Source organism: Schistocerca nitens, chromosome 5 (assembly GCF_023898315.1).
Source record: "Schistocerca nitens isolate TAMUIC-IGC-003100 chromosome 5, iqSchNite1.1, whole genome shotgun sequence".
Classification (NCBI taxonomy): domain Eukaryota; kingdom Metazoa; phylum Arthropoda; class Insecta; order Orthoptera; family Acrididae; genus Schistocerca; species Schistocerca nitens.
In genome coordinates, this window is record NC_064618.1 from 93289784 (window position 1) to 93309311 (window position 19528).

Here is a 19528-nt window from a genome sequence, read left to right on the forward strand (position 1 = left end):
AACCGGGACGACATAACTCTCCCCGCGACTATTCTGTCCCGTGCCTAGCTATAAACAAGCGTCACTCGGTTGGCTATCTCTGATCCCTGGTGAGGAATTCGCAACACTCTTACTCGGAGTTGTTTTCATGTGACAAGGCTTAAAAGTTTAATACTTTACTAACTCACGGCGTTTGGGAAATTAGTTTGCCTACCTTATTATTATCATTCTTTATTGATTTACTTACCTTAGCAATTGAGATATGGAAAAATTGCAAACGAAAAGAATAACATCCGCTAGGTTTCTTCGAGATTCGAACCCGGGTTTTCCGATTCCCAGTTATATTGGCCGTTGCGCTATCGGTGTTGCCGGAGAATAGCGTTTACCATGTGGGTACAGAAGCGGCAGTTGTAAATGTTTCTTTCCTCGATTTCTGGAAAAGTTTGCGTTTGCGGACCCCATACCTGATGATGAAAAATACGAGGGCAGTTCAATAAGTAATGCAACACATTTTTTTCTGAAACAGGGGTTGTTTTATTCAGCATTGAAATACACCAGGTTATTCCCCAATCTTTTAGCTACACAACACTATTTTTCAACGTAATCTCCATTCAATGCTACGGCCTTACGCCACCTTGAAATGAGGGCCTGTATGCCTGCACCGTACCATTCCACTGGTCGATGTCGGAGCCAACGTCGTACTACATCAATAACTTCTTCATCATCCGCGTAGTGCGTCCCACGGATTGCGTCCTTCATTGGGCCAAACATATGGAAATCCGACGGTGCGAGATCGGGGCTGTAGGGTGCATGAGGAAGAACAGTCCACTGAAGTTTTGTGAGCTCCTCTCGGGTGCGAAGACTTGTGTGAGGTCTTGCGTTGTCATGAAGAAGGAGAAGTTCGTTCTGATTTTTGTGCCTACGAACACGCTGAAGTCGTTTCTTCAATTTCTGAAGAGTAGCACAATACACTTCAGAGTTGATCGTTTGACCATGAGGAAGGACATCGAACAGAATAACCCCTTCAGCGTCCCAGAAGACTGTAACCATGACTTTGCCGGCTGAGGGTATGGCTTTAAACTTTTTCTTGGTAGGGGAGTGGGTGTGGCGCCACTCCATTGATTGCCGTTTTGTTTCAGGTTCGAAGTGATGAACCCATGTTTCATCGCCTGTAACAATCTTTGACAAGAAATTGTCACCCTCAGCCACATGACGAGCAAGCAATTCCGCACAGATGGTTCTCCTTTGCTCTTTATGGTGTTCGGTTAGACAACGAGGGACCCAGCGGGAACAAACCTTTGAATATCCCAACTGGTGAACAATTGTGACAGCACTACCAACAGAGATGTCAAGTTGAGCACTGAGTTGTTTGATGGTGATCCGTCGATCATCTCGAACGAGTGTGTTCGCACGCTCCGCCATTGCAGGAGTCACAGCTGTGCACGGCCGGCCCGCACGCAGCGATGATGACACACGCTTTGCCCAACGACTCACCGTGCTTTTGTCCACTGCCAGATCACCGTAGACATTCTGCAAGCGCCTATGAATATCTGAGATGCCCTGGTTTTCCGCCAAAAGAAACTCGATCACTGCCCGTTGTTTGCAACGCACATCCATTACAGACGCCATTTTAACAGATCCGTACAGCGCTGCCACCTGTCGGAAGTCAATGAAACTTACGAGACGAAGCGGGAATGTTTGAAAATATTCCACAAGAAATTTCCGGTTTTTTCAACCAAAATTGGCCGAGAAAAAAAATGTGTTGCATTACTTATTGGACTGCCCTCGTACTCTATTTACAATTATCTATCGACCCCTCCAATTCTGAGTCGATTGCTGGTCATAACCTTTAGGGCTGATTTTCTCAAAAACGCGGGGGTGCTGACCCAAAATATCTTAGAGTCCTTCGTTTTTGGTTGTACACAAGCGACCTGCCAAATCTGAGCCGAATCGGTTGGCCGTGTCTGAGGCCTTGCCCTTGTTAGAACCACACTGGCCCCGACCTCAGCAGTTCAGTGGCGGTGACTCAGCTGATGCCTTCTGCTACGGCCCCAACACGCAGGTTTCGCCTCCACTGGACAGAACTAAGTTCGGCGATGTGCTCTCGTCAACTGCTGACATCACTCGTTAGTTTCAGAGTCATCCGGCGAGATTGAGGCGACTTTGAAATTATGCCGGTGTTGCCAGAGCCTCAAGTTTCATTGCATTCATACTTGAGCCTCCCAGTCGGAGCATGGAGTTCTCCGAGTGTTCGGAGGAGTGGCAGTGTTGTGTCAGATCATCTACATCTACTTCTACACGGGTTGGATTGTTTGGGGAAGGAGACCAGACAGCGAGGTCATCGGTCTCATCGGATTAGGGGAGGATGTGGAAGGAAGTCGGCCGTGCCCTTTCAGAGGAACCATCCCGGCATTTAAGGAAATCACGGAAAACCTAAATCAGGATGGCCGGACGTGGGATTGAACCGTCCTCCTCCCGAATGCGAGTCCAGTGTCTAACCACTGCGCCACGCCGGCCGCGGTGGTCTAGCGGTTCTAGGCGCTCAGTCAGGAACCGCGCGAATGCGACGGTCGCAGGTTCGAATCCTGCCTCGGGCATGGATGTGTGTATTGTCCTTAGGTTAGTTAGGTTTAAGTAGTTCTAAGTTCTAGGGGACTTATGACCACAGATGTTGAGTCCCATAGTGCTCAGAGCCATTCGAACCATTCACTGCGCCGCCTCGCTCGGTGATCTACACGGGTACTCCGCACATTGCACTTGGGAGTTCATCCAACCACTTTAACAATAATTCTCTATTATTCCAATATCGAACAGGACATAACAAACACCTATATTTTTCCGTGCGAGCACTGATTTCCCTTATTTTATTATGATGGTCGTTCTCCCAATAGAAGCTGGCGTCAACAAAAGATTTCGCATCTGGAGGATAAAGTTAGTGATTGAAATTTCATGAGTCCGTTGCAACGAAAAACGCATTTGTTTTAATGATGTCCACCCCAAATCCTCTATCATGTCCGTGACGCTCTCTCCCCTATATCACGATAATACAAAACGTGACGCTCTTCTTTCAACTTTGTCGATGTACTCCGTTAATCCTGTCTGGTAGGGGTCCCACACAGTGCAGCAGTATTGTAAAAGAGAACGGACCAGCGTACTGTAGGCAGTCTCCTTAGTGGATCTGTTACATTTTCTAAGTGTTCTGCCAGTACAACGCAGCCTATGGTTTGTCTTCCCCACAACATTTTCTATGTGTTCCTTCCAATTTAAGTTGTTCGTAATTGTAATTCATAGGTATTTATTTGAATTTACTGCCTTTAGATTTGACTGATTTATCGTGTAACCGACGTTTAACGGATTACTTTTAGTACTGATGTGAATGACCTCTCACTTTTCATTATTTAATGTCAATTGCCAATTTTCGGACCGTACACATACGAATACAGGCGCGCAATAGGGCGTGCTACAGGGTAGTAGAAGTACAGGTGTGTACTGCAGTCTGGACCACCACCTCGGAAGGTCTTGTTGAATGGTTGTACAACATGCAATGTGTGGTTTTCATGAGCAATAGGGCCAGAAATGTTGATTACAACTAAGTTTGTAGCACAAAATACTTTTCTCGTGGCACTCAAGCATACGAAAATGCACAATATATTACGACTCACGCACGAGTTTTAATAGAAGTAACATGAAAAAGCGCGTTTACTTTCTACGTGAAGCGCTCAAATCTAGATGTTAAAATGAATTTATTTCACACGTGATCCTACTTAAATACGAAGGAAATACTGGATGTCGGCCTATACACGTAAATATAAGTAAATAAACGTGCGAAAGGCATGGATTTTGGGCTTAACAGGTTTCGTGACACCTGCCACACATCGTCTGCTTGGGGCAGCCAAAACGCAGCATTACTTGTGTACCACCTTCTGCTTCCTCTTCCCCCACCCCTACACTAGCTTCCATTGCTACCAGTGCATTCAATTTAAATATACCTCAAATACCTGGTTTTCTTGTACCATTTTTCTTTGAACTAGTGTAAACTCTGTATTTTCTACGAAGGGACTTGAAAATTGTAAGACGTCGTGGTCTCCTGACCTTCATTGCTTACGTATTCCGTCCTCACAATCATATTCCGCACATCAAGACGCTTCATTCGAACCCAAACATGATAAGATAAAGTCAATGTTGTATGAATTCATGTAAACGATATGCAAATAACTAATAAATCGCAAGTGCGCACCGTGACTGAAATACTCAAGGCTGGCGTACACACATACATCCCAGCCACGATGGTCACAGGAGCTTAGAGTTTGAGAGAGGCAATCGCACGCCAGGAGGCCAGTCCCAACCCATCTACGTTGGTCAGTGACCGCCCGTGGAGCGGACAGCGTTCGCCCAAGGGAAAGGAGGAATCACCCCGTGATCGGCTTAAAAGCAAATTTCGCTACATTGTGTGGGAGCGGCCAGCCTAAGCATTCTTTACGTATAGCACGCAGTTTCGGAGGTTTTCACAGGGAGACAGCAAACGCCAAACGCTGATACTACAGGTTTCCGGATTGGTGGTCTTAATGAAACGTCATTCTCCCGTTTTAGAAGAGCAATGCTGATTGGCAGACGATATTTCTGACGCCCTGAGCTGAACGAGTAATGGAAGAGACCGAAAGATATACCCCTTCACGTCTGGTGTGGAGAGGCGCCGTTCCGTTGTCGCTCTTGGAGCGAGGAACAAGTCTCTCCTCAGTACTTCACTGGGAGAGCACCTCTTTCGAGACAGAATCGAAGGGCGACTCTCTATGTTGAGTCCTTATGATTAAGCATTGTTCACGGTGTTGGCTGACACACTTATTGTGCGGTGTGAACGGACAGAGTTATAGTTAAACACCTGCCAGCGAATTTTTGAGTGGCATCGCAGTGTACCACGCCAGTAGTTAGACTAGGGGCGAATAGGAATCCTTGACTTCATCAAGGCATAGGGAGAGTTCGATTGGTGAGGATCAATCCAGATAGAACGAGAGTTATCTTATTTGTCAGCAGTGAGCGGCGCAGGCAGCAGTCATTGCAGCTCACGGTATTGTGCGCTGCAGATATTGTGAGCCCCATATTTCCTCCACAACAAAAAAAATGGTTCAAATGGCTCTGAGCACTATAGGACTTAACTTCTGAGGTCATCAGCCCCATAGAACTTAGAACTACTTAAACCTAACTAACCTAAGGACATCACACACATCCATGCCCGAGGCAGGATTCGAACCTGTGACCGTAGCGGTTGCTCGGTTCCAGACTGTAGCGCCTAGAACCGCTCGGCCTCCTCCACAACAGTAGACTTAATTGCATTTCACACGCGACAGCCTTGACCGTACCTAGCAACATTCTAAAGTCATGAACTAGTATAAACTCCATATTTTCTACGAAGGGGCTTCAAAATGTAATTTACACATTATAATGGCAGTCCAAGTAACTTTTACTGGATGCTGCACTATACTTCGAAGAAACAGAGATACATAACGCTATTTTTCAACAAGCCTTTGTACAGAATGGCTATAACGTTCCACCAATCGCTGAGTTTCTCAGTAATATACACTGGTGTCCAAAATTAAAGCAACGATCCGAATTTTTGCAAGGTTGTGTTTATTTTGCCACAAAACAGTACAAGATGCATAACTGTAGACAAAAATTTTCTTCGTTTTTTTTCCAACTTAACGAATTTATACACACATCCAACAATTGGTTAAGGCGTGTGTGACAACCTCTGGCAGCAATACAGGCCTGACAAATGACGGGGCATGCTGTGAATGATGACATCAATCTAATGTTGAGGCAATAACGCCCATTCTTCTCGCCGCGCTGCTTCCAAGTCTTCGAGAGTGCTTGGTGGATGCTGACGTGGTGCAACCCGTGTCCCTAGTGCATCCCACTTGTGCTCCGTGGGATTCAAATCGGGAGAACGAGCAGGCCGCACCATGCATGGAATGTCTTCCGTTTCCAGGAAAACATCAACCAAGCGTGTTCTACGAGGTCGAGCATTATCATCCAGCAGTACGAAGTCTGGGCCCAAAGCACGTCGCAACAGCAGCACTTCTGGTCACAAGATCTCGTCAAGATACCTGACAGCAGGTAAACCTAGCCCATTTGACCGTACAGTTTCATGAAGAAGTGTCCATGCAGTCAACATAATCCCTGCCCACACCATTAGGGATGAGCCTCGATATGAGTCTTTTCCACAATGGTTGGGACCCGCAGTTGTGTTCCACGTTCCCTCCAGATGCCAATGGATGGACAGTCCAGAACAAATCGGGACTCCTCTGTTTAAAAGAACACTGATGTGGTGGTATGTTGAAGGCTCCACTGTAGACGTTCCCTTCTGTGAAGACGCGTCAGAGGTCAATAAAGGCCACTCTGCCGAAGCCTTCTGTACGCCGTTTGCATCGATACAACATGTCCACTGGATGCTGCGAGGTCAGACGCCAGTTGCTGTGCAGTTCTAAGGCGGTACCGTCGTGCCTTTACAGCCAAATAACGGTTCTCTCTTTCTGATACACGTGGTCGGCCCCTTCCTGGTCTTCGGCGACATCTGAAAAACAACAGAACGATTCACATTAAGCCATCGAACCACATCAGTTTGCGACTGTGCTGCTTCTATTCTTCCCATGGTCCTCCACCGCAGATAGCCTGGTACGTGTCTTCTTCTGTGACTGTGTACATAGCTACTGTGGATGTCGGACTACCCGGCAAACCCTATGAGCCGTAGTAAATTTAGCTTTGAAAAGCGCGCCGCAGCGCGTAGCGTGAAGCAGTCGCCCTCCGTTTACTGGCGGTGGCGCCGTTGTTGCAATTGAAGACTTCGGTGTCTCTCTCTAGCGGGAAAGGGGAAAAGAGGGTCGGTTCGCGAGGGTTTAAGAAGTGTCTGTATGGGCTCTCGTGGTGAGTTGGCAGTCGGGGCATCAACAAGCGACTTCTCTGCCGATGCTAGAGGGACAGCACGCAGACCGCGGCATCAGCGTAAGCGACGCGAGCAGCGGCTCCGTGGTATGGGGCGTTAACTGCTCGTCGCGAAAGGAATCTTCCTCAGCGTGGGTCCGCAAGGGGCCTAATCTGCAGTTCGGCCGTATGCTGTCGACCGGCGAGGAGCGGGCCGCTCGGCAGAGCATTTGGAGGTGCTGCGTTGGTTCAGTCTTGGGAGTCGTAACGTACCAGAAGTTGAGTATTGATTGTTAACAGATTTTATGAAGTTTAATTGAATTCCATTTACTTATTCTCGTTAATTATACCAGCCGTATTTTTTGGGGGCGTTTCCCGCCATTCATCCTCGTCTGCCCACCCGCGGGAAGGAGGTAATATTAGAAAGGGTGGCCCGTTTGTCCCCTTTTCAGGACGAAAGGCGGTGAGTGAGACTAAATCTGTGGTTCGGATTGCTTCTTTCCCCTCACAGCTTACCTCCGGGTTAATTCGACTGTTAGCCTCTGCCATGTCTGTGAAAGTCTAAGTACCCATGACTGCACTGTTTAAAATGGAAGTCACTAAGACCTGATCCATTCTCTCGCCTGCCATAACTACTATTACTAGACTCACGTGAAAACGTGCTCTATGAAAGAAGAAAAATTTTAAAAAAAATGTTTCAAATGGCTCTGAGCACTATGGGACTCAACTGCTGTGGTCATCAGTCCCCTAGAACTTAGAACTACTTAAACCTAACTAACCTAAGGACATCACACACATCCATGCCCGAGGCAGGATTCCAACCTGCGACCGTAGCAGTCGCACGGTTCCGGACTGCGCGCCTAGAACCGCGAGACCACCGCGGCCGGCAAGAAAAATTCCTTTTGCCTCGTGGTAACAACTAGACAATTGCATAACGAATTCCTGTTCATCCAGAAGCTGTAACTTACGTAAATTTCGTTTATGTATATTTGGCTATAATCGAGCAAGGTTAATGTACGCCGTAGTGAATTTTTTATATTTTTTGTAGTCAGCAAAAACTGTTGTGTGTTTTTCCAATTCAATATCTTTTAAGGCTTTTACTCAACGTGCTTGTGTGTTTCATACAGGTAATTGTTTATTAGTGTGTTTTCTTGCCATGCAAAAATTTGCCATTCCATTACGGGTAGAAATCGTTGCCTTGAAAAGAGAATGTTGTAAAAGTTCGCCAGTCCTACCTGGCGAGCGTGTGTGTTTGCCGTAAGTTACCTGGCAGAAATTTTAAAAAAAATTTTTTTATGTATTTTGTAAATGTTAATGTTATTAACTGTGAATGACCCCGTGTGCATGACTGATGCGTTTTGGTTTTTCTATTTTGAGGACTTAGGATTGTCTTTATATGTTGCAGACAAGTCAGATTCTGCGCCATTTAATGAATGGAGTGAAATTCGCCTGTAATTTAGCTGAGCTTGAAATATTATACAGCGTCGCGTAGTACACGTTAAATTGCTTGCCTGTACTTGCCTTTTACTGGAGTGAAATTTTTTATAATAATTTAATAATTTAAAAGTCCTTTCCTGTCGTAAATTGTGACTTATTTGTTAAATGATTGTTGTTTTTGTTTTTAAATATCGTGAAGTCTTGCACCAAATCTGAATAAAGTGCGTTCCTGAAAATTCCTTGGCACCTACTTCCACTCTACATTTTGTTTACTGATTGAGAGTAATAACCTTTGGTGAACCAGTAGTAATTTTACGGTTCACCCTATGCTTTACGTCATAGTTGCCGTGGTTGTCCGTTGAGCAGAATGCCATCTTCCGTGGGGAACACGACCATACGGATATTTGTCGACAGTTTGTATCGTGAACTAGACACAGGATGGGGAAACAGTGGGTTGTTGCTTTAATTTTGGACACCAGTGTTAATCAGCTTATTAATCATAGAGACATTATCAAACTGCTGTGAAAACGTCCTCATCGCTGGAAAATGTTTAGCCTTCAAATATCCTTTCAGGTTGCCGGGAAGATGGAAATCGCATTGCATAAGATGCTGGCTGTATGGCGGATTAGCGTCTCTCAAACCTATGCGGCGTTGGTCGAATTGTTGGCACCGTTTATGTGCCGTAGGTGTCCGGCTCTTCCAAAACCGCTCCAGGCGGAGCGCTTTGGCTTCGCGTCTAGTGTCTGCGATGGCGCTGTTTGGATCGCTACCGCCCTCTGGCGGGAGGTGGAGCAACTGTACGGTCGCGTGACGATCGGGGAGTACGTACTGGGCGGTGACCGAGAGAGGTGGTGGCGCGAGCGGGACCCTGCTGTTGGGGGTCGTCAACTGCTCGCCACGTGCTTTGTCCGACCTCTTGGCTGTCAGGGGCTGAGTCTGGCTTACCCGCATGTACGTGGCTTATGAAGCTTAGCAGCCGTGATGCAGGACATCAGTGCGTGGGACCGTGTGTCTTCTTATCGGCCGCTGAAACCGCTGGCAGCGGTTGGCTCTGACGAGCATAAGGAAGTGCGACGTGTTGCCGGCGCTGTGGTGGAGTGTGAGAAGTTGAGTACTGTTTTAACGTAGCAGAGTTAGTTATATATAAAAGGGGTTTTTCAAGTTCTAGTCAAGTGTGAGTGTCTTCGCCAGAGGTTCTGTTGAGGTCTTCCCACCACAGTTTTCGTTTGCCTGTCCGCGGGAATGTGGTAATTGCTTCTTGGTCGGGCCGATTCAATCACATTGGGTGATTTAGGGTCGGTGTCGTGTATCCCTGTGATTCAGAGTCTGTACAGGCACCGCCCTTGCTACATCTTCTGATTTTGGGTAACTCGGGGAGTTGGTGGCATGTAATGCAAGTTTTGGTGCTGATATGCTGTGGCCATGTAGACCACCAATAACTATTCCGACTATTGCGATCTGGGCCCCTTTATACGTGTCACTCCCTCACCGAGCTAAGGAAAATTTTTTTCGGGAACTGCCTTTAATGTGTAGGTCTGTGTGCTGGCTTATTCACATTTACCTTGTAACAACTGACAGGTGTAATATAAGTTATTTAATTGGTAAGAGATAACTATTTTAACTTTAGTACAAACTAGCCACCTAAAGGTTTTTTTAAGCAATTGTTCTCTTATATATATGATAAGTTTAAAATCTTATTATTGGGAATTTGTTAACGTCATACCTTGCAATCTCCTTTTCATAAAGAAAATTTGTCAGCTATAGCAAATTATTTTTGAAATAGTTTCTTTAAAAAATGACAGACTTAAAAATTTATTATTGAGAAAGTCTGTTAAAATAGAAAGGTATCTTTAGCAGTGTGTATTATTTCACCAGAATCTCCTGGCCCCTACTTCCACGATAACGTTTTGGAATAACAGGTGTACTACAGTTGTTGAATGTGAACCGCCCTAATTGATGGTTCAGTTTAACTGCGGCTGGACGCCCGTATACCGCCAGAAGTTCACAGTGGATCTGTCTGCAGTTCTGACATTTTGCCCACACTTCAACTTTGCAGCACTTTTCCTGTTGCCATACCATTGCAGTCGCATACTGTGATGCACCTAACGCTGTAGAACTGCGTCCGCAGCACAGCTTGCTCTGTCTTCTAACAGTGCGCCACACTTGTCGCACACTAGCCGACCTCCTATATGCCCTATCGCCGCGAGGAAATCATTTTAGATAGGTTCAGTGTTGGGCACAGCCTTTTAACCATCGTCATTTGTTAAGTGGTGATCCCCAACCACTTTTTTGAGCCCATTGTCATCAACCACTGAAGATTCGCCATACCCGACAGAACGCCTTTTTTTTAACCACATACCTTCTGATTTAGGTTTTCCGTTTGAGTTATCGGCCGTTTCAGCCAACGACGTGCGGGCTGTCGACCGCGTTTTACTTTTTATCCGTCGTGGGAAAATAGCGAAGGACATTTAACCATTTCAAGACCTAGGTTGTCTCTATGGTGTATTTTATGGCCCTTTGTCTAAGAGGAAGTCCTGATTTTTGGCTTGCTTTTTTCCGTTGATTGGGCTTAATGTGTTGCCGCTTTTAAGTCCTTTCTCGTTTTTGTGTTCAACAGTTCTGACATGAGCGCGTATGACCCTAGTTGTTTTTGCGCCCTAAAGCAAAACTTACGAAAAAACTTGTTGCGCAAGTGTCTCAGTGCGGCAGGAAATACACTGAAGAGACAAAGAAACTGGTGCACTTACCTAATATCGTGTAGCACCCCCGTGAACACGCAGAAGAGCCGCACCTCGACGTGGCATGGACTCGACTAATGTCTGAAGAATGCTGGAGGGAACTGACACCGTGAATCCTTCACGGTTATCCGTAAATCCATAAGAGTACGAAGGGGTGAACATCTCTTCTGAACAGCACGTTGCAAAGCATCCCAGATATGGTCAGTAATGTTCATGTCTGGGAACTTTGGTGACCAATGGGAGTGTTTAAACTTATGAGAGTGTTCCTGGATCCACTCCGTAGCAATTCTGGATATGTGGATTGTCACATTGTCCTGCTAGAATTGCCCAAGTCCGTCGAATGCACAGTGGTCATGAATGGATGCAGGTGATCAGACAGGATGCTTACGTACGTGTCACCTGTCAGAGTTGTATCTAGACGCATCAGGGGCCCATATCACACTGCACACCGCCCACACCAACTTCAACAGGCTCCTGCTGACATGCAGGGTCCATGGATACATGACGTTGTCTCCATACCCGCACACATCCATCCGCTCGATGCAATCTGAAACGACTCTTCCGACCAGGCAATATGTTTCCAGTCATCAATAGTCCAATGTCGGCGCTACGGGCCCAAGCAAGGGGTAGAGGTGTCGTGCAGTCATTAAGGTTACACGAGTGGGCCTTCGATTCCGAACGCCCATATCGATGATGTTTCGTTGAATGGTTCGCACGCTTACATTTATTGATGGCCCAGCATTGAAATCTGCAGCAGTTTACGGAAGAGTTGCACTTCTGTTACGTTGAACGATTCTCTTCAGTCGTCGTTGGTCCCGTCCCTGCAGGATCTTTTTCCGGCCGCAGCGATGTCGGAGATTTTATGTTTTACTGGATTCCTGATATTCACGGTACACTCGTGAAACGGTCGTACGGTAAGATCTCAACTTAATCTCTACCTCAGAGATGCTGTGTCCCGTCGCTCCTGCGCCGACTGTATCACCACGTTCAAACACACGTAAACCTTGATAAGCTGCCATTGTACCAGCAGTAGCCGATTTATCAACTGCTCCAGACAGCTGTTGTCTCATATAGGCGACGCCGACCGAAGCGCCGTACTCTATCTGTCTACATATCTCTGTAGTTAAATACGCATGCCTATACCAGTTTCTTTGGTGCTTTAGTGTATCTTTATAGTATCTGTGTCGTTAGATGAACGTAATGTAAAATATGTAGACTACCTTGTTAGACCGAAGGAACGGTCTCAAGGCCCAAAACTTACACGATAAATAAATCAATAGATAAAATAACATTAAATAAATACTAGCTAACAGCAAAGAGTAGGTTAGGAGTAGCCTCTTCGAATAGGAATCAAAGGCGTCTTAAATCTCGGGCGCGAACGTAGCCGCTGCTCGAATTTGCAATAAAAACTCTAAGCTGTGGCAGCCAAGTCTTCTGGTGTAAGTAGTTCAAAATGGTTCTGAGCACTATGGGACTTAACTTCTGAGGTCATCAGTCCCCTAGAACTGCTTAAACCTAAATAAGCTAAGGACATCACAAACATCGATGCCCGAGGCAGGATTCGAACCTGCGACCGGAGCGGTCGCGCGGTTCTAGACTGAAGCGCCTAGAACCGCTCGGCCATATCGGCCGGCCCGGTGTAAGTAGTCTTTGCGGTTCTTCAAACGGCCTCGTCAAAGAAGGCGAAGGAGAGGACATAGATTTGGAGCACCCTCTTGCCTCTGGGATGAAAACTGTCCGTAAAAGGCGCAAGAATCAGCAGAGATCAGCGACATGAAGATGCAGAAGGCATTTGCAACCATCCCCAGGACGTGTGGTCTGTAAGTGGAAAAGGGTAATGATGGTCTCTAATGACAAAAGATTCCAGACTAGTCCCGGATTCGGATTTCCAGGAGCGAAATACACGTCAGAGCATAGAATGTCAGAAGTCCCAATATTGAAGCTACGATAGAAAATCTGAAAAGCGAAATGCAAAGGCTCAGTCAAAGTATGGTGGGAGTTTAATGAAATGAAAAAGAGAGAAATATCCTTATTTCGTACCACGAATATAGGGTGAAATCAACAGAAACAGAAAATCGTGTAAACGGAGTATGATCCGTTATGAATAAGATGGAATAATTGAAGGCCCGGTAACGTTCCATAGCTCGGAGCGTGGAATGTCAGAAGTCTTAATATTTTAGGGAAGCTGCAAAATCTGGAAACTGGAATCCAAAGGGTTAAATGAAATGAAACAGAGAGAAAGATAAGCATATTGGGGAAGATGAATGTTTACAAGCATGAAAACTTTCCGGTCTTATGACTGTGGTGTAGCATTTTCGTTTTCTTCAAATGGTTCAAATGGCTCTGAGCACCATAGGACTGAACATCTGAGATCATCAGTCCCCTAGAACTTAGGACTACTTAAACCTAACTAACCTAAGGACATCACACACATCCATGCCCGAGGCAGGATTCGAACCTGCGACCGTAACGGTCGCGCGGTTCCAGACTGTAGCGCCTAGAACCACTCGGCCACCTAGGCCGGCTTTTCGTTTTCTGTCTGTTATTACTTCGTGCCTAATTCGAGCTAGAATAAGATTAACACTTTAAGGTGCACTGAATGCGGGAACTTAAAGTGGGATTCTTACAAAAATACGGCAATAACACTAACAACAGAGAGTTGTAAAATGGAGACTAGTGAGAAAATCTACCCAAACGTATAGAAATTATAGGAAGTAATAACAAAACGAAGGTTAATCTCTTTTGATACTTCTACCGAGTGAATCCGAACAGGCTACCATTGCAAATACTAGCACATTTCTGAATGAAAAGAAATCAAGAATTGTATGACTTCAAAAAATAACAAGACGGACCAAAGAGAAAGAAGATAATTGAATAGGGAATATAAGAATTAATCTTTTTTAACAAAACAATTTGTCCAGATCGCATATTATGTTTATTTTTCTGATAACCGGTTTCTCATAGAAACAACATTTTTAGACATGTAACTCTGAAATAAAGAAAGCAGAAATAGTACAGCTGTTCATGTTATACAGCATTAAACAAAATTCACAGTAAAAAAATTTAAATAAAACTTGTATATACTCACTACTGGCCCGTGAGTCGATGCACTGAGCCGTAGAACATGCTTAGAGGCATATATCAAGTGCTAGCTCTCTCAGGGATGTCGGGAGCTACAAAGAGCTTCCTTGATTTAGGCTGGTTGTTTTTGTTAAATTACAATAAAAGATGGCTGTTGTTCCAGTTATCACTTAAATAATTGTTAATCTATTCCATGAATGAAATACTAAGTCCAGAACGCTTTCAGCTAAAAAAAATGTAGATGGAATACATTAAGAAAATGTTTCAAGAAGAAGAGAAAACAGTGGGAAAATAGGAAACAACGAAGAAGAGAAATTGAATTGCAAAATCTTTAGACAAAATACTTGTATGGTGCGAAAAGTGGCAGTTGTCTCTGTGTGAGGAAAAATGTGAGGTCATCCACATGAGTATGGAAATCACAAAAAATTTAAAGGCTACTACGAACAATTTTAATTGGTACGATCACGTAGACAGGGGTTGGGTGGGGAGGCAAACCAGAGATTGCGTTTCATTCCCAGAACACTTGCAAGATGCAACACGTCTACAAAATAGAGTTCCTACACTACGCTTGTCCATCCCCTGCTAGATTATTACTGTGCGGTGTGGTAGCCTCACCTTGTAGGACTGACGGAGGCTATCGAAAAAGTCCAAACAAGAGAAGTTCGCTTTCTGTTATCACGAGTAGGAAAGAGATTGTCACCGATATAATAAGCAAGTTTGGGCGGCAGTCATTGAATCAAAGGCAGTTTTGGTTGTGGCGAGACCTTCTCCTCTAAACGTGAAATTTTATTTTACTGGCGCCAACCTACATGTGGAGAAATGATCATCATAATAACATAAGAGAAATCAGAGTTCGTACGAAAATATTTAAGTGTTCATTATTCCCATGCACTGTTAGTAAGTGGAAACGTAGAGAAATACTCTGAAGGCTGTTCGAAAAACTTTCTGCAAGGCACTTAAGCGTTAATATGCAGAGTAGTCATGCAAACGTAGATGTCACGTAAATGAAGTTGTTGCGTAATCCAGGCTGCCCAATTCTAAGATAAGAGGATGGATAGTGTAATTGCATATAGTTTTTTTTTACTTTATGAAACAGTGCAATATTCAAAAACTTGTATACCAACTTTAATGAAATTAAATTAAAAAATTTTTTGTTATTTTATCTTGCTTCTTTCTTTCAGTACGGACTTTGTTGTAGAACCTCTTATTTACGTGTGGTAATAAAAATTCATTTAGACAGAATTAAGTACATTTAAAATTACGTGAACTTAGTCAACCCTCTCATGCTGATAAATTCATATTAACTGATTAAGAATATTTAGTTGAGAATTAAATCCTTTACATAATTCGGCCTTGGCACACATTTTCTAAATGCAGCGGTTTTTTTTAAATACTTACTGAATTCTTTCCCGGCGTTAGCTATGGAACACAAGACTGTCTCTATTAGCAGAAAATGGTTAAATATTGCCAAGCCGACGTTTAATTATCATTGATAAAACACACTTCACTATACATTTAATTTATTTGAAAGAACCAACAAATTGTTAAATTTCAACGTTAACTATCCGCCTATGAATGCACAAATGTGAAACTAGTAATAAATTCCGTCAGTCTCAGGATCGCTGTAAAAGAAAAACATTTTCTTAATTCACTGCTAATTTTTATCTGCTCCCGATTTACGGGTTTCGTTAATTTTTCTTAGCGAAACAATTTTTTAAATGTGCCGCCGCTGCAAATCGTTCGGTCGCGGCACAGCCCAGCAACACCAGCGATCATTGCTAAAAATGCTGAAAATTCTTTAAAGAAATATTATAGATGACATGGGCAAGCTAATTTACATTAGTAATACACACTTTTGATAAATTATAATGTATTTAGACCACAACAATAATTCAACTTACATTAGTTTGTAATTTCTCCTCTAATGGCGGCTAAATCTAGATACAGACAAAAGAAGTCTACCCATTCATAAAATGCTACGTCACAGGTTCCTCTCCCTCTCAGCTCTCCAGGAAGACGACAAAGAATACACACTACGTGGTGCTTTTTATACTACTGCTGACTATTAACATCTGTTTGTAATCTTACAACATTATTTTCCTCTGTGGCTGAATTTTACATTTTTGCTATCGCAGATATTGACACATTTCGCAATTACATTATGAGTATAGAAATATTACAATCATAAATACATCGAGAATATTACTACATAAAATATTACAATAATAACGAATGTCCTTTACACAAAATTAAATAATATTTTTTGTTAAATAATTACAGTATATACAAATTGCTTCATAGCGGCGTATATAGTACAATTAAATTTTAGTTTATTAATAGTGTGAGTGTTGCCAGGGAACGTTTCACAACGGAAACGATAGTTTTTTGGTACCGAGGTGGAATAATAATCTGACTGCTTCAAAGCCCGGAATCTCAGCGTAACAATAGCCTTGTCAATGCCGAAGGAAATTACGAAAGAAAGAAGCTGTGCGATTCTACCGAGTTTCATTGTCTGAATTTTGCTTTGATTCTGAAATTCGCCGCGATCGCCCACAATGGACGGCCTAGAGTCCTGATCACCGGCGCCTGCAGAGGCCCTCAGCGCGCCCTCCTGGGCCCTGACGACGCGGCCGTCGCCGGGCCCTGTAATCTGGCGCCCCTCACAAAAGCGCTCCCACTGCCGACTTGTTATTAGGGGGCCGGTGGTGGCCATTGTTCTGGAGCAGCTCTCATTACGGCTATTCGCCACAATGAGGCATCAAGGCAGCGCCGCCGCACTGCATAAATAGTTGTCCGCGGTAGCGCAGATACGTGTCTACGCTCACGCCGGTTACTGGCGCTCAACTTTAATTGACACATCTCTGTCAGTAGTTGCTGCGAGTAGTTTCGTGTAGTGCAGGGGCGTAATCCGGGCCACCTGCTTTAATATCAGCACTCGGTCCGTACGTCTGCGCCACTGTGCACACAGCGTGATAAAGTTGACGGCGCACGTGCCCTCGTTCCAGTCTAACCGTCAGGAATAGAGGGTCGCCATTTCAAATAACGAATTCCTACATCTATGTCGATTGCCCTAGTCTCTGTTACAGCTTTCGTTTGTAACACGAGTCTAGTGAAATGGTGCGTCGCAGATTATATCTTCAGACGACTGAGAGCGTCCAGGCATCGTTTCACGGATCAAATATTACATTGTGTAAGGTCCTTGGCTGAGAGCCTTACGGTTGCATAGTGATGAGGCGTGAAGTATAGTGGTGAAAGCCAGCTGCCGCTGATGCCACAGCATTAGCAAGATGCACTACTGACCATTAAATTTGCTACACCAAGAAGAAATGTAGGTGATAAACGGGTATTCATTGGACTAATATATTATACTAGAACTGACATGTGATTACATTTTCACGCGATTTGGGTGCATAGATCCTGAGAAATCAGTACCCAGAACAACAACCTCTGGCCGTAATAACGACCTTGATACGCCTGGGCATTGACTCAGAGCTTGGATGGCGTGTACAGGTACAGCTCACCATGCAGCTTCAACACGATTCCGGAGTTCGTCAAGAGTAGTGACTGGCATCATAAAGTCCCGTACAGGACCTGCAACATGCGGTCGTGCATTATCCTGCTGACATGTAGGTTTTCGCAGGGGACGAATGAAGGGTAGAGCCATGGGTCGTAACACATCTGAAATGTAACGTCCACTGTTCAAAGTGCCGTCAGTGCGAACAAGAGCTGACGGAGACGTGTAACCAATGGCACCCCATACCATCACGTCGGGTCATACACCAGTATGGCGACGACGAATACACGCTTCCAATGTGTGTTCACCGCGATGCCGCCAAACACGGATGCGACCATCACGATGTTGTAAACAGAACCTGGATTCATCCGAAAAAATGACGTTTTGCCATTCGTGCACCCAGGTTCGTAGTTGAGTACAGCGTCGCAGGCGCTCCTCTCTGTGATGCAGCGTCAAGGGTAAGCTCAGCGGCGGTCTCCGAGCTGATAGAGCTGATAGTCCATGCTGCTGCAAACGTCGTCGAACTGTTGGTGCAGATGTCTTGCTAACGTCCCCATCTGTTCACTCAGGGATCGAGAGGTGGCTGCACGATCCGTTACAGCCATGCGGATAAGATGCCTGTCATCTAGACTGCTAGTGATACGAGGCCGTTGGGATCCATCAGGGCGTTCCGTATTACCCTCCTGAACCCACCGATTCCATATTCTGCTAACAGTCATTGAATCTCGACCAACGCGAGCAGCAATGTCGCGATACCATAAACCGCAATCCGCTACAATCCGACCTTTATCAAAGTCGGAAACGTGGTGGTATGCATTTCTCTTCCTTACACGAGGCATCACAACAACTTTTTACCAGGCAACCCGGGTCAACTGCTGTTTCTGTATGAAAAATCGGTTGGAAACTTCCTGCATGTCAGCACGTTGTAGGTGTCGCCACCGGCGCCAGCCTTGTGTGAATGCTCTGAAAAGCTAATCATTTGCATATCACAGCATCTTCCTCCTGTCTACATCTACATCTACATCTATACTCCGCGAGCCACCTTACGGTGTGTGGCGGAGGGTACTTATTGTACCACTATCTGATCCCCCCTTCCCTGTTCCATTCACGAATTGTGCGTGGGAAGAACGACTGCTTGTAAGTCTCCGTATTTGCTCTAATTTCTCGGATCTTTTCGTTGTGATCATTACGCGAGATATATGTGGGCGGTAGTAATATGTTGCCCATCTCTTCCCGGAATGTGCTCTCTCGTAATTTCGATAATAAACCTCTCCGTATTGCGTAACGCCTTTCTTGAAGTGTCCGCCACTGGAGCTTGTTCAGCATCTCCGTAACGCTCTCGCGCTGACTAAATGTCCCCATGACGAATCGCGCTGCTTTTCGCTGGATCATGTCTATCTCTTCTATTAATCCAACCTGGTAAGGGTCCCATACTGATGAGCAATACTCAAGAATCGGACGAACAAGCGTTTTGTAAGCTACTTCTTTCGTCGATGAGTCACATTTTCTTAGAATTCTTCCTATGAATCTCAACCTGGCGCCTGCTTTTCCCACTATTTGTTTTATGTGATCATTCCACTTCAGATCGCTCCGGATAGTAACTCCTAAGTATTTTACGGTCGTAACGCCTCCAATGATTTACCACCTATGGCATAATCGTACTGGAATGGATTTCTGCCCCTATGTATGCGCATTATATTACATTTATCTACGTTTAGGGAAAGCTGCCAGCTGTCGCACCATTCATTAATCCTCTGCAGGTCTTCCTGGAGTACGTACGAGTCTTCTGATGTTGCTACTTTCTTGTAGACAACCGTGTCATCTGCAAATAGCCTCACGGAGCTACCGATGTTGTGAACTAAGT

The 19528-nt window shown here is 44.8% G+C and overlaps 1 pseudogene; it reads right to left on the reverse strand.

The window, feature by feature from the left end:
- The window catches only part of LOC126260293 (40S ribosomal protein S9-like), an 86541-nt pseudogene extending 69678 nt beyond the window's left edge, over nt 1–16863 (reverse strand).
- Nucleotides 16864–19528: the final 2665 nt, after the last annotated feature.